The sequence below is a fragment of the Drosophila mojavensis genome, unplaced genomic scaffold (assembly GCF_018153725.1).
Source record: "Drosophila mojavensis isolate 15081-1352.22 unplaced genomic scaffold, ASM1815372v1 contig_36, whole genome shotgun sequence".
Taxonomy (NCBI): Eukaryota; Metazoa; Arthropoda; class Insecta; order Diptera; family Drosophilidae; genus Drosophila; species Drosophila mojavensis.
In genome coordinates, this window is record NW_025318858.1 from 24,552,556 (window position 1) to 24,568,646 (window position 16,091).

Sequence of the window (16,091 nt, forward strand, 5' to 3'; positions counted from 1 at the left end):
TAGCTTTAGCTAGGATTTAAAAACGCTTCTCGCTGTGCATTTAGTGCGGGCACATATGTTGTCGCTATTGATGTTGTCATTTGGTAGCTCTTGTTGAGGGCCCTCGAGTGTATGGGCCTGTAGGTGAGTTGGCCCCATTGATTTGATGTGAGAGCCGAAGGCGATGGCGTCGGGAGGCCGGGGCTTTTGGCGCTATTTGTGCATGGCTCCATGTATCAACTTTAACTTTATTTACGTGCTTGATTAGAAGCCGGCGGCAGAGCCTCATATAATTGTGTGTGTGCGTATGTGTGTGTGTGTGTTAGTTGTCTATGGCGCTATCAATCCAACTAGCGAACCGCCCCTCATTTAACACCTCTAGCCCAAGGGGGAGGACGGCTTTTGGCTCGTCTATTGTTATGAGGTATCCCAGGCGCTTATCATTGTGCAAACGCGACTTAATTGAACGACATTTGACACAATTTAAGAGTTGAGTTTGTCGCCAGTTTTTTGTTTCTCCATTTCACCGTCTCGCCCCAAATTAGTTTCACTTGTCTCTACATCGTAAATCCCACGCGAAATTGCGCATCATCAGGCGGCATAGATGTGAAATGAGAGAATGGGGAAATTGACTTAGACTATCGCGGGTTTTGTAGGTCGTCTGACATGGAAGCCAAAAAAAAAAAAAAAAAAAAAAACAACAAAAAACAAAGTATAGAAAAGATGAAAAAGCACAGGGCCCAGATTAGTTGCATGTGCTGAAGAAGGCAAATGTCATGCCACAAGCCCAGCGATTGCAATAGCGGTCGCTGGCTGCTTTCCACTGATTGCGAAAACCCCATGCCGACAGTTGCAAGTAGAGCTTTTCAGTTGGCACTCGAGCAGCAGTTGCAGCTGCTGTTGATGGTGCTGCTGTTGTTGCAGCTGCAACTCCAATTCAGCAGCTCTTAAGCTTGCCATTTGCAACATGCAGCAGGCAATCTGAAATGTTGTCAATGCAACTTCAGCCTCAGAAAGTTCACAGCCAAAAAGGGTCGAGTAGGGCTCTTCCTGCACCTAGTTGGGGCTTGAGTTATGAGCGAGGGTGAGCAGCAGCGGGCCAGCAACGTCAGATAAATGAGATGAAACTCTGGCAGCAGCTGAGACACAGCAGCCGGCAAAAGGGGGCGCAGGAGCCGAAAAGGAAGTGCACTGCATCAAATGAGTTACTATATTATTATTTTGGGCCACAAGCTGAGCTGCTCTGGTTCAATCAAACTAGGAGAAAATTAGGAAATATTTTGTGCGATGTGCTAAAGCCAATGGAAAATTCTGTTGTGCCTACATACGTGTTTATATGTAGGTATTTGCATTTTTGTGTTCATAAATAAATGACGAGGGATAGAAGGGAAAACAATACTTATTAAATAAAATTTCATTTTAGAAAATGCATAAATTCAAAATTGTCAGGCTTTCAATTTATAATAATAATTTCAATTCTAGAAAATGCGATTGTAGCTCATACATGCATATAATCTATCTATAGATAAGATAAACAACGTCTGATAGGAATAGTTTATATAGTCGATTATATCTGCAAGTTTTTTTTTTTTTTTTTTTGTCATTGCCAATAAGCTTGCAATAATATATGTTAGCAAACTTATTTTTCTTTGTTAACTGACAATCTCTGCTATTTATAAGTCATTGCCAAAATCGATTCCTCATTTGAACGCTCACATAACTTTCATCTATCTCACTTCCCTTAACTGCCTTGCTCGCTGTCTCGCTTCCTCTTTCGCAGGCGGCTTAACTTTTCACGTGAATAATGTCATCGTAGGAAAAAGTTATTGTCTTACTCGCTGAACTCAGCTCTGCCCGTGCCTGTGCCCTGCCCCAGCCTTTGCCACCGTGTTCGTGTCCGTGGTATACTCCACCTCGCAGACCTTCGCGCAACACACTCTGCTGCCTGCCCTGTTTGGATGCTATTTTTGAGCGCATCATCAGCGACGACGTCGTCGAGTTTATTATGCAACGCCAAAAATTTAGTGCCATTTGTTGTCAACACGATGAATGCAGCAACAACAGCAGAAGCAGCAGCGGCAACAACTGCAACAATATAAGCAGCAAAGTTTTACGACAACAATGGATGAGCTAGCCATGGAACTGGTGGGGCTGGCGGAGATTGTCAAGCGAATTGCGCTGCATTTGCGCAGTCATTGTAATGAGCTTCGAAGCAACAACAGCAACAGCAACAGCAACTGCAACAGCAACTGCCAAGTCGAATGTTGCAATATGTAAAATTAACAACGCAGCTGCCACTGAAGAAGCTGCAGAATTTTCACACTTTGCCCCCCTCACCAAAGTTGCATTTGTTGGGAACTTGCAGAAAATTTGCTAGCAGATAAAATTCTTGATTTCTCTAATGAATGGGGGATAGCTTGTCAAGCGTAGATTAGATGTTAAGCTGAATTGATCTTAGGACTGATTATCCAATTAATAAATTCGAAATGTAATTAGCTGAATTTCTGAATCAGGTTTGTCAAAACTTTTCTCTTTTCCACGAATTCCAATTTATTTCGATTATTGACCTGAGGCATCAATTTAATGGGTTTTGATTACCATATGAGTCTGGCACATCAAAGTTCGTATTGAAGGTCTGCTATGTTATATGCAAATAAAAAACCCTAATCGATGTGTCACTCTCTCCAAAATTAAATTAGGTCTAGCGAATGCATTCATAAGCCTCTTCTGCGAGTGCATATTTCAAAGCTAATCACAGGGTAGCTGCGAGTCATGTAATACCAAAACTCTTAGTTGATATCAATTTCAATTTGTTGCGGATAAAGTGTGGCAAATCGTGGCCTCTGTGCATGTTGCATGCCATCCTGCGTTCCACTCTATCGTACCGATTGCAAATTTGTTGTTAATTGCAGTTCGCACGAGTCAAAAAACTGATAAAAAAAAAAAACTGACGTGCAACGCATGTGAATTGGATTGACAATGGCAGTTGAATGATTGATTGATGGATCGATCGCCTGATTGACGAACTATTCATATCACTGTACACGGCCACTTATTTCGTCCAATTAGTGCCATAATAACAATCAAATTTATGCTAATCAAAGCCATCAACTCACATTCAACTATTTGATAATCATTCAAATCAAGCCGAAAATCGAAAATATTCAAAAATTAAAAAAACTAAAAAATGTTCATAATAAAAAGTGAAATTCCGTAGACTCTGGGCGCATGTTGCGGTTTTGGAGGTTTTTGGCTTCTGAGTGCCACCGCAGCATCCACCACATCGAAACATCCATCAACCGCTGGACACGCCAAATGCTCTACGAGATCAATGCTCGAGAAAATACAACAAAATAAATAAATGAAAAAAGAGTGAAAGTCCATTATGTGTGTTTATGGTCAGGCGAGAGCCATAAAAATACCAGCGACATGTGCAGCAGCTCGCAAAACTTTGGACACTATCCCAAAGACCACCAAGTCGCATTTTTCTCTCCATGCTGTCAAATTACTTCCAAGATTCGTGGTGTGGCAGCGGGCAATCAATTGACCACGCCCCTCCAAGCCAATAAACTGACTCACATTCGTGTCTATTTTTAGTGCACATGGGCAATTGATTGATTGATTGACTGATGAAACGTATGAGGGTATGCATAGAGGTCTTATGAGAGGTGGAAATTGTCATATAGGATCTGTGTATCTAAATATATTTAAGTTATTTCAAATATAATATCAATTACAATGAAGTTTTAAAATGATATATTTGTCTCAATACTTTCAATATACCCTCTTTACTTACTGGTTAATGGTAATTTTTATAATTTTAGTTTATCTATATAATTATGGTATACATATGTACCCTGTACAAGATATGTTATATATATTCTATTCTATTTTATTTACATTTTAAGAACTACTTCCATGTACACCCTATGAATTTTCTTTTACAGGGTATAATCGAACTTTCTTTTGACGCCCCAACCTTAACAAGCGCCCATTGTGCGGCCTTTTCTGTGACAGCAAAGGCCAGCAAATGAGAAAAAAAAATATTTAAAAATACAATGCAAAAACCAAAAGAAGTTTTTTATGATATATATAAATATATATTGTTTTTTTTTTTTTTTTTTTTTTTTTTTTTTTTTTTGACAAGACCTTCAAATGCTGAAAGCGAAAACTTTGCAATTGCTGAAGATTTGAACCATTTTTCATTTTGTTTTGTTGGTGGGTGAACACAATGAGTAAAACCCACCGCACACAGTTTACAGTTGTGGGTGTGCATTATACGCTATATTTGTAACGGCAACAATTGTAAGCCTTTCGAGCTGCTCATCAAAGCCAAGCATAAATCAATCAGTCAATCAATCAAACAATTGACCAAACGCTAATTAGCATGCAATTCACAGCACAATTGAAAAGTGCGACTTTGATGTCGAGTACTTATTATGGTACATATGTACATATATATGTATATACATTATAGTTATAGGCTGTCAAGGGCTTTTTAAACGTGACGCGGCTCACAAATTGCAATATCCAATATCTTGATGACTGGCAAAGGTCGCGCATGCACGTTGGCGGAATTAACGCGCTTTTGTTATAAATAAATAAACAAACATGTGTACGAATATATATACATATGTATATGTCTTTCTTTATATACATATACAGGTATATAAGCTTTGATGTTTTTGCACTTTGCTTTCCATTTAGCGAATATGCGTTAATTTTCACACACAACAAACCAGTGAAGTAAGGAGAGCAGGAACGAGTTCTGATGTCCAAACAGGGAAGAAGAAGCAGAATAATAAATACCAGTAAAAGTCAGCCAAAATCAAAACCGGCTTCAAATACGCATGTTTCCTGTTCATATGCAACCCGTTTTGGTAATATATCAACAGAAGCTCGTTAAGTGAAACGGGTGTATTGGCTTGCTCCTTGAATTACATGTATATACGTATTGTGTGGTATACACATACGTATTTAACATAATTTATATAGCCAATGCATATCTTTCACAACTTGAGAGTTAGTCAGAGTTTCGTTATATAAAACAGTAACTTTTTGTTACACAGTTATTGAACTGTGAACGAGCATGACGCAGTCGCTTATATTCTCACTTTGATTTGTCGCTGGGGCTATCACATAACTCAACAACGATTTTACAGCGTCAAAAAAGAAAACGAAAAAATAAAAAACTAATTAAAAACTCTTGTTTCCATACACTATCGGGTGAAAAACCGAACCAGCTACATTCCAATTTGATGCGTGCTTCGTGATAAGAAAAATTCGTATTGTTTTTTTGTTGCTTTTATTGATGTGCTGCACAGATATTGATGACAAAAGTACAGAACACGCAAAACGAATATAGAAGAGCCAGCATGTTACATACACTTAGACATGGATATATACATACATATATATTTTGGCCCAAAATGGGCTAAAAAAATGAAGTCGACTTTCAGCGTCACGTGACATATTGAATGGAATAGGCGAACAACAAAAACATATACAAAACAAATTTATTTTCGCACATAAAAAATGCCAATCTATGCAAATAAATGGCACACATCCATATTCCTTCGTCTTGGGCGTCGCAGGAGTTAACCAGAGCCCAGACCCAGACCCAGTGCCTATCCTAATATACTTCTTCAATATTTCATGCACTACGCACTCTCACTCTCAACAGGCCTATCACGATTTATGTGCCTTTCATATGGGCAGCATTTAAACAATGAACTGCCATCAGCTTTTCCCTATATATCTGTCAGGAAATACATACATACACAAACATATATATTTATATATAGTTTTTGGCATGACAACTGCTGTTTATTAAATGTATAATAAATTTTATCGAATTGTGAATAGTGTGTATTTGATTTGCTGCAAGCGAACAGAGAATTCATTTCAATTTCCAATATTTTAAATTTTGCATAGCTTTATTATGTACTCTTTATCTATACACAGAAAATAAATAAAAAATTCAAATGCAATTGAAATATTTTTAATCTAGCTCACCTTCAACTGAGATTGATTTATTAACAATTCAAAAAAGTTTAGTTAAACATTATTTACTTAAAATTTTTTATAAATGATTTTTTTTAAATAAATGTATGTATATGCAAATTAACTCTAGTGCTTAAAGTAAAAACATACATATAAATGCTAAAAAAATACTTTAAAATATTATTAAAACGACTTTTTAATTTTGTATTCACAAGAATTGCCAATTGACAATTTATTTGAAATAAATGTTTTTTCTTTTGTCTGTAAATATATCTCAAATATATTTAACTTCAACCAAAATATTTTTTTTTTTATGTATCATTTTAATTTGATTAATTATATATCAAAAGCACGTTTTATCTATGTATTTTAATAAAGTCAGTAGTACGCATTTTTATCATGCCCAAAATCTGTGCAATATGATTGCTACAGCGGAACCCTGGCCTAATGATAGACCCGTTCGGCAATGTGGCTCGAACGCGCCTTTTTAGCTGGAAATCGAAATCGTGCCAACGAGCAATCACTTTAATTAAAGTTGCTTTTAGAGTTACATAGCTGGAATTAGATCGCTGTGACTGGGACAACGCCTAAGCTAAGCAGCAACAACAACAACAACCGTAATAAACAGCAGAGAAAAAATCACCCGAATTAAGCCAACGACTTTCGCCTGGGCAACCGCAGAAATTGTTCAAGCAATTTGTATAAACTGAAATAAAAAATTATACAAAAATAATAAAAAAACAACAATTTCAATAAAAAACTGAATATTGGCAATAAATCTGTAAAGAAATGGAAACTGGTTGGGATAGAAAGCACACTCACACTCGACTCGGAAGCCAAGCAAAAATATGTTTGACCACAAGATAAAAAAAACAAGTAAGAAAGCTCTAGTCGAGACTGCTCGACTACGAGATCCCCTGAACCCTTGGAGCAATAGATATTTCAATACTTTTTCGCGACTTTCAGCTTACACAAGAAACACGCACACACACACACACACACGCACGTACGCACACACAGGTATACATACACACACGCATACAGACACACATACACACACACACGCATACAGACACAAACGCATACACACACACACATACACACACACATACACACACAAGCACCCACGCATAAACACGCATGGGCTGCAGTGTGCGCTTACTATGAGAACTTAATTGTTTTTTATGGACGTACGATCTTCATGAAACTTTTAGATTATGATTATAACATGAATATGCATGTAATTGCCAAAGCACAAGTCTCTAGTATTTGAAATACGCTTTTTACAAAAGTGAGGGTGAGGGGGTGAATTTAGAGGTGGGGGGTAAATTTTAACAAAAACCGAAATTGTATAAATTGCATATAAGCATACATTAAAAATTTGGAGACTCTAGCAATAAAGGTGTAGAAGATATAATTTTATAACTGGGTTTCGATAAGGTTTTTTATCGATAAAAAAAGATCGAGATGAGTTATCGATTTTTAATGATAAACTTGATATGCGCGCTGTAATTACGGACATTTAAAAAAAAATTTGAAGTCTCTAGCTCTTATATCTTCTGAAATCGACGCGTTCATACATACGGACAGACGGACAGACGGACAGACGGACAGACAGACGGACAGGGCCAAATCAACTCAGCTCGTCACCCTGATCAAGAATATATATACTTTGTGGGGTCTGCCACGCCTCCTTCTCCCTGTTACATACATTTCAACAAAACCATTATACCCTGATTTCCCATTGAAAATGGGTTCAGGGTATAAAAAAAAATATTTATAAAAAGCTGTAGAAGAAGAAGAAAACTGACTCCCAAACAGGTTAATCTTAATGTGCTGTAAAGCCCATAAACAAACATCGATCTGGTTGGAATGTGCGTCGCTCGTATCACGTTTTTCGTTGTTGTTGTTGCCCGATCAACTATTGCGTGAATGGAGACAACTTCCGACATTGCCTGACATGCAAATCAGTTGACCATATAATCCTTTGGCTGAAAAGTGGCAGTTAACAATGTAGTTATCAAAATTACAAAAACAAACAAGTCTTATTAATGGTTTTAAGTAAGAAAAAAAAAAAATAAATAAATAAATAAATAAATAAATAAGCGAAACTTTCACACCATCCAAAACTTTAAAGTCTAGACAAATTGAACTCTCACTTACTCCCACGGCAACAGCTCAGCAACAAAGCTGCCCACTGAGAATTCATGCCCATGACATGACCACAAGACATACAAATATATATATCTGTATATGTTTGTGTAAGTTAATGAATGCGTAAGGCGAAATAAACAAATTTGATGTAATGAGCGTTGGTCAGTATGTTTATGTCTGACAATTGCAGCTAGACACTAATTCGGTTTGCATACCCTGTAACGATTGAGGGCAAGCAAAAGGTAGGTAGTTATGCTAAAGGTGTGTGGCGGAAAAATGATCGGAACGTTTGTTTAATCATATGAAATATTTATTACAGATAGCTTTAAGCAACTCTCGAATTGCCTTCAGACAAAATATTAATATCAAAAAATTATTGTCTAAAAATCACACGACTCAAGACAATTCAGAGCTGACCACAGGGTAGTTGTACGTCGTGCATACTCACTACACGCTCATTTACTGTTTATCATTTGCTTAGTTTTCACTTTCACAAGCAGACAGGCGAAAATCAGTGGCCCACTTGGCATTAGACTTGTATTCTGATTGCTGGGGCCTGCTTTCATTTTCATTGGACAAAACAACAAAGACTGAGACACCAAATGTGGCAACTGCCATTGCAACTGCAACAGACGCGTGGCCCGAGCCAGTTGCTTAACCCAGTTTTGATATCATTTGTGGCTCGTGGGCTACGCAACTTTGTGGCAAAAAGTTGTTGCCAATATAACGCAGTTTTTTCTGCTTACGAACTTATGAATCGCACCTGTCCGTGGGCAGCCAGCGGCAACAGCAGAATTATGAAAGGAATGCAAACCTCAGTTCAGCTCAACTGGTTCAAAATTTTCAGCACAATCAACAAAGCTTGTTTACATACAAGATATTTTTAAACTTCAATTTACTCTCAATAGTAAAGATCTTCCATACACACATAGGGCATCTCTCTATCTTCACATATAAGCTTTGCTTACATACAAATATAAAGCCAATCACCAATACACCCACAGTTACTACTGCTAGCTTACAAATACTTAAATGAGCCCCAGTTTTATTAGTGATGCGAAATATTTAAAGCGTTTCAGGCGCAGCTAAAACAATTTCAAATAGTGCAGCCCAGAGCTGGTGGCAGTTAATATAATTTCGCTAAGCCACAAAAAGCAAAAAAAAAAAAAAATAATAATAATAATAATAATAAAAATGCAAATATTTAAAAACCTTAAAAAATTAATGTGTTGCAGTATGCAAAAAAAGTTTTTATTTGCTCATTAATTAATGGCTTTCAATTGAAATATGCATATTGAACAAATAACACAATTTGTGTATATTTCATATAAAAATCTGCCTATACCCAATATAATTAATTTGCGCCACTTTCAAAATGCCAAAGAACTCAGAACACAAAGGCAATCCATTCATTGCCCCGAATGCCGAGCGGCCGTTCGGGACCACCCAAAATCGTAGCACAATAAATCAAAAATGAAATCTTTAATTAATCTTGCATTAAACACACAAAGTGGAACATCAAAATTTAATAAATTACATCGAGCTTAAATTAAACACACAAAGCAGCGAGCTGAAAAACCTTATAAATGATTTCTGATGTGGCTAACACATAAAAAGTGCATTGCGTTTTGTTTGATGATGTCAGTGAATAGGTTTGTTTTTTCTCATTTTATTTAGTATGTGAACATAGTTAAAAATACATCAGTTAAAAGAAGTAAAAAAAACAGAACAGGAACAGCAAAGTATAAACAATAAAACATTTAGTTATAAAACATTCGTTCATATAAATATAAACCTTTAAAACTTTACAATACATTTTTACAAAATTATATCTTCAATATAATTTTTACAATAAAATTTTTTTTACCATAATATCTCAAGGTCTTACTAAACAAACGATTAGTGGCTTTTCAGTGCAAGAGCATTTCATATTCGGCATGCCTTAAGAGCGCTTTTCATTATTATTATTTCAAACTTCTTTATTTTTTGGTTCCCACCAACTGCCCAGGGTCACATGTGTGCGATTGAGAATCGAGTTAGTCGCACACTTCGTAAGAATCTCACAGACCCGGAGTCAGTCGGAGACTCAGAGTCTCTGCCTCTGCCTTCTCTACCCGTACGCTGGCTCGCGCCCTGTCTCAGTCCCCATCGTTCAATTTCAATTCAATGTGACGTTAAAAGCTTCATTTACAGTTATTTGCAAATGATTATAGTCTGTCTATATACAAGTGCATTCACGTTATGCATGCACTCATATGCAAGCACTAGTGAATACTCATTTAGTATTTATTTTTTTTATTTTATTTTCATAGAGATGTTCTCGCTCGTTATGCAATGGAGGTAGTCAATAGTACTTATCTTTAATCTCTTACGTCAGACATAACCCTTAGGATGACACGTCAATATGATTGTACATGTTGTTTTTTATATACATATATGCATACACGTTTTTTCGTAATGGGTATTACGAGAACTGCATGTGAAATGGGCTGGTTGTCAGGCAAAAATTGCATATTAACTTTGTACTAAATACATGCCATAGAGCTGTGTGAAATCTTTATTATAAGCTGACTTTAGAGCTGATGACCTCTCAATTGTGTGTTTACAAACTTTTTATGACTTTTGACATTCATTCCTACTCTTGTTTGTCATTTTAGTCAAGTCAAACTTAGCTCAGTAAAAATATTTATTTAGAATTTAATTTGTTGAAGTTTTGAATGATTTTTATTTTCAGATAAATTCTTATCAACTTTGACCAGATCTCAAGTTATTTAAGGTATGCATATAAATTTCCATAGCGCTGAAAATAATTGCATTATTCTAAAAAACTGTTCAGCTATTCAAATAATAAATCAAGAACCTGAAATGTTGTTGCTGCTACTTCGTCTGATATTTTTGTTTGCTTATTTTTTTTTTTGGCATACAGAATGCAATTTAAAGATTCTCAGAATTTTGAGCAAGCGAGAAGGCACTCCGGCAGGTAGAATAAAAACTTCCAAGCAAAACCAAAACAACAACAGCAGCAGCAATAAGAAAGTTGAGAGCACGAAAATCATCATAAATTATGTCAGAAAGTTTAACTACAATTAGAAGCCACACAAACTGAGGAGCTGTTAGGGCAGACAGGGCAGGAGAGCTGAGGGCAGAGGGTAGAGGGCCAAGAAGTGTACACCAGTCAAGATTTTAACGAGAGTTTCAACGTCGTGAAGACTAATTATTATTAGAGCCCGTGAAATGGAAGTTCACAAACTCGCTGATCGCATGATACGTGTATAATTTAATGGATAAGACGGGCGGACTGTCACATAAAATGACGACAGTTACTGCGGCACGTAAACTGTGCACCACTTAATTAAATAGCCGAACATGGATTTGGGTTAAATGGGAACGGTTAAATTAAGATTTGTGTTGAACTTACATTTCCGCAATCGCACAAAGTTCGCCGACAAAGTTCAGCAGTTGTCAAAAACTAAAAAAAGAGAAGGAAAAAAATAAATAAGTATATTAGCATAAATTGAATGCATATTATAATCTAAATCATATTGCTAAAACTGACTTAAATTGAAGCGACATTTGCCGGCGACTTATCTAAGAAAATTGCGCATTGTGCAAACAAACGGAAGCGACTGCACAGTTCTGGAGAATTACACATGGTAGTATATTTGCTATATGTATACACAATTTATAATGTTCATATATACGTACAAATTAGTCGGGGCTTTTGTTATTTTTTTTTTTTCCCCATTTTCTGTATGAAGCCGCCAATTGAGACGGAACTCAAGTTCAAGGTGAGTTGGTGGAAAAACGTAGAATCCATTCAAATTGATTTAAAACAACGTTGAGAGCTACGTAACCAACAGCCAGTTAGTTGAGTAGTTTAGGTTGTCAGACTATCAATCAGACAGCCAGTCGGTCAGTCAGTAATTTATCATACTGGCAGAAATACGTACTTTACTGGTAGTAGTCAGTAGGGAGTCAATCAGATTGTCAATCGCCTTACAGATAAAGATTCAGTCAGTCATTCACTCCCTCCGTCCGTCAATCATACAGATTCAAAGTCAATCAATCAATTAATCCTATTGATAATCTATCATTTATTGAATCAACCAAACAATTCTATGCAATCAATCAATTTGTAAGTCCTACAATCTATCAGTAAGTCAGTCAGTTCGATAGTTAGTCTCCTTCAATTATTTAGTTAGTACGTGAATCAGTCATTTTTATGATGTCAATTTCCTCATCCCTCCATCAGTCACTCACACAGTTAATCACTCTGTCAAACAGCTATCAGTCAGTCAGCCAATCATTCAGTCAGTCAACCAATGCATTGTTCAATGGACCAGAAAATCAATCCCATAAACGTATTCAGCCATTCAATCAGTCAGCCACTCAACCAGTTACTCCGGCAATCAGTTGCTCAGTTAGCCTGTTGGCCCTTCATTAATCTCTCAATTAAATGCAAATTTTAAATTATTTAAGAACACACAGCAAATTGAATTGTGTGCGCCTTGGAGCGAGACCTACCGCAGTTGTAGTCGAGATTCGAGTGAACTTTCTTTAAGCCAGTCCCCGACCCCCCCTCCACAGGCCTTAAGTCCACCGCTCAGTTGTCCCGTTACCCCTGTGCAATCTGCAATCTTGCGCGGCTGATATTAAATTTCCAACTCATTAAAATTTTGCGCACTGTGTGCGAAACGCCAGGCAGCGTCAAAGTAGCTGTAGAATGAGAAATAATTGTATGTGTGGAGTACCCTATGGAAGCCTTGTCTCTCCGTTGAGCGACTGCACAGAGTGTTTGCATTTGCGCTTTTTGCCGGGCGAGCGATGATGCCACCAGCTTGTCATTCATAAATGAAGTGCATACAAAAAAGAAACCCAAAGAACTTGAAGTGCCATATAAACGAAGTTGGAATACCCTGAGCTGGTGGTATGGGACAAATTCCAATTTAATGGTAAAGTTGTTATGTACTACATCTCGAATCATAGAAGCTCTATGCAGCTTCTTCATGTCGTTCAAGTTCAATAAAACCTTTGACTTAATTTCCTTAATGAATTACATGAAATTCTGTCATTTCGATAACAATTGTTAGCGACCGGAAGTGCCAAGCAGCCGGAAGATAAAAAAAATATACACAATTGATAATGCATATTTGAGTGTATGAAAAGCCGTCTATCAATCTAATCGTTGCACAAGCTGACGTCACTCGGCCATATCATGTAGATACTATATACACAGTATGTACTATACCATATATTATGTCCGCAATCAAATTGGAAAGTAATACATAAAATTGGAAGATTGCGTCAGTCAATCGACAACCCACACAAAGTCAGTCAAATGAAAAGAAATAACAACAATAAAAAATGCGCAAAAATCAAAAAACGAAACAAAGCAAATAAAAAATTGTGCTAAATTAAGCGGCGAGTTTCTTGCTCTCTCTCTCTCTCTCTCACTCGCATATATCTCGCTCTCTCGCTCTCAGCTTGTTGCTTGTCAGAGCGACAATTAGAGAAGTGTTTACAAAAGGTCAGCGGCAAAAGCACTCGAGACAAAAGCTCGAAAGAAAAAACCTAAAATAAAATGAAATACAACTAATAACAAAACGAAGCAATAATACCAAATTAGAAGCTTGTGGCAAAGTAAAACGTTTTGAGTACCCTATAAGACAGGTTTTGTTAGTGGAGGTATGGGATGAACGTCATTGCAGAAGTGAATACGGAAAGTAAATTTTTTTTAAGAGAAACTTTTATATTCTACTATAATATAGAATAACTACACAAAAGATTATTTATTTTTTGTATAATGTATACAGTAGTTATTTGAAACAAATCGGTATTTATAGCTCCAGTCTATTAAAGATTAAATTTTAATAAAAAAATTTTAAGAGATTAAGAAAAATTCTTCTCCAATTCTATCGATCCTAGCTACTTGGTCCACTCTAATAACCATTTTACTGAAATTTTTTTACAGGGCATCATTGAGCTGATCAGGTATAAGCAAAACACAGTTATCTTAGCTGTTTTCTTGTTATGCTTTTGGCAACTTGGACAACAGACAAGCCCTTATTTGATGGGAAACAACTGCTGGAAAAAGAGTCGAGCCCACGGACGACGAGGCGTTTAGCACCGCTCTAAATGCTGGATTAGCGCGATGTTTGGGGCGTGTCCAGACGAAGACAACGACGAACCGACGACGACGACGACGTTGAATTAGTCGTCCTGGGGGAAGCGGGCAATTAATTTTTTAATGGCTTAGACCAAATGACTGACTTCGGGGCTATTAGAAAAGTTCGCTTTTATAGCGCAAAAAAACAGCTTGAAAATTGTCAATTAGCAAAGTGCTGAGGCAGGGCGTAGCGTGCAAAGGAACGGGTGTAAGCGACTACCACATACTTTATTGAAAGCAGACTAAGATAGTTTTCATTTTACATGAAGCTATCTATTCAGTGCCAATATACTCTTAATCAGCTTCCACACAGAGCATTAGATAAAGCCAAAACCTGTTAAGAATAGCCAATTGGAGGATTTGCAACTCTCTTGACATAGCCCAATGGCAACAGTTGCTTGCTTGACCATCTAATTGAGTACAACTCACATTTTTATGATGTTTAATCTAATTTTTTACGAGCTGGATACATTTTATGGCGAGTGCGGAGCGGCGATTGCCATTTGCCTAACGAGCGGACAGCTCGAAGCTCGTTACAACATATTTTGTGCCTGGTGGTTGGGCATTTATTTATTTATTTAAAGCCTGGGCCCTCGTCCGGGCACCAGCAATTTGTTTTGATTCAATGAAATATCAAAAACGTGACCCAAGTGCATTTCCCTGAAAAAAAAAAAAAAAAAACAAATAACCCCAACCAAAACAAATGAAGACAGGCAATATTTTAGCGAGCTCCTGTTCTGTGTGTGTGGGTGGGAGGGGGGTAAAGCCTGAAAACTTAAGTATGGTAAGATTTTGGAGTCTCTGGGCAAGCGCCATTTAAATGTATGCAAATTGCATTTAGCCAAATTGAGCGTTAACGTTAACTCAAGCACGTGCGAATGATTGACTCAAGGCTGGCTGAATCAGCCAGCGCATCTGATAGATACATAGATAGCAAGTTATCTGCAAAGCACAACTGATTGATGGGCATTCAGTGATAACAAATCGTGATTAGAAGCAGCTGCTGCAGCCACTGACTCAACTGATAATCATCCATATGCGGAAGTGCTCTCATTCACCTCTCCAGGCTCCAAGTGAGAGGGGGGAGAGACAGGGGGAGGATGCTGAAGTGGCCGCCAGCTACTTTACTTCCATTTTAATCGTGTTCAAGTGCCCAGTTAATCCTGGCACTTCCGTTGGCAGGACAAATGCTGCATTAGGCCGTGCGCCTGAATACTTTATGATATGCATTTCACTTCGGTGTGAATGTCCTACAAGTGTAGCCTGCAACGAGGGCCACTCAAAGAGTTGCAGAGAGTTACTTGCAGCTTTTTCAAGTGAGTTACTCCACACATTATATTAATTGCTGTTAAAAGTATTTCAAAATGCGTAAATTATCTAATATCTTCTAATATAATTATTATATTATTTTAATCGAAACAGAATATAGAATGAAAACTCATCAAAGTTTCTCGACTTGCCGCTTAGTTTCGTTCGATTAACTAGCTAATTTGGCTAATTAAGTTATTCTAATGCCATTATCTAACACACCGTGGAACTCAGTTATAATTTATGCACAATATGACCCACATAACTGCCATTAACTGTTCGTTCACAATTATATAAAAGATTATGGCATTTGTGTTGAATGTTTGATTCGACGCAACGGCAATTCTTCATAACTCCAACAGCCTCCCACATGGTAGTTAACGTGGTCGTTTGACTTGGCCCATTACATGCACTTCGGAATGGCTTTGCCAACACCATATATACTCCATAGACTACCCAAACTGTCTCGATTTTTATGCGC

General features: G+C 37.2%; 1 protein-coding gene across 1 annotated transcript in view; it reads right to left on the bottom strand.

Moving 5' to 3' along the window:
• LOC6577725 overlaps nt 1-16,091 on the bottom strand; it is a 51,731-nt gene that overhangs the window by 21,827 nt on the left and 13,813 nt on the right. The window contains exon 2 of the mRNA XM_002003639.4: nt 11,555-11,605. The gene's annotated coding sequence lies outside the window, so the exon portion shown is untranslated. The remainder of the gene's footprint in view (nt 1-11,554; nt 11,606-16,091) is intronic.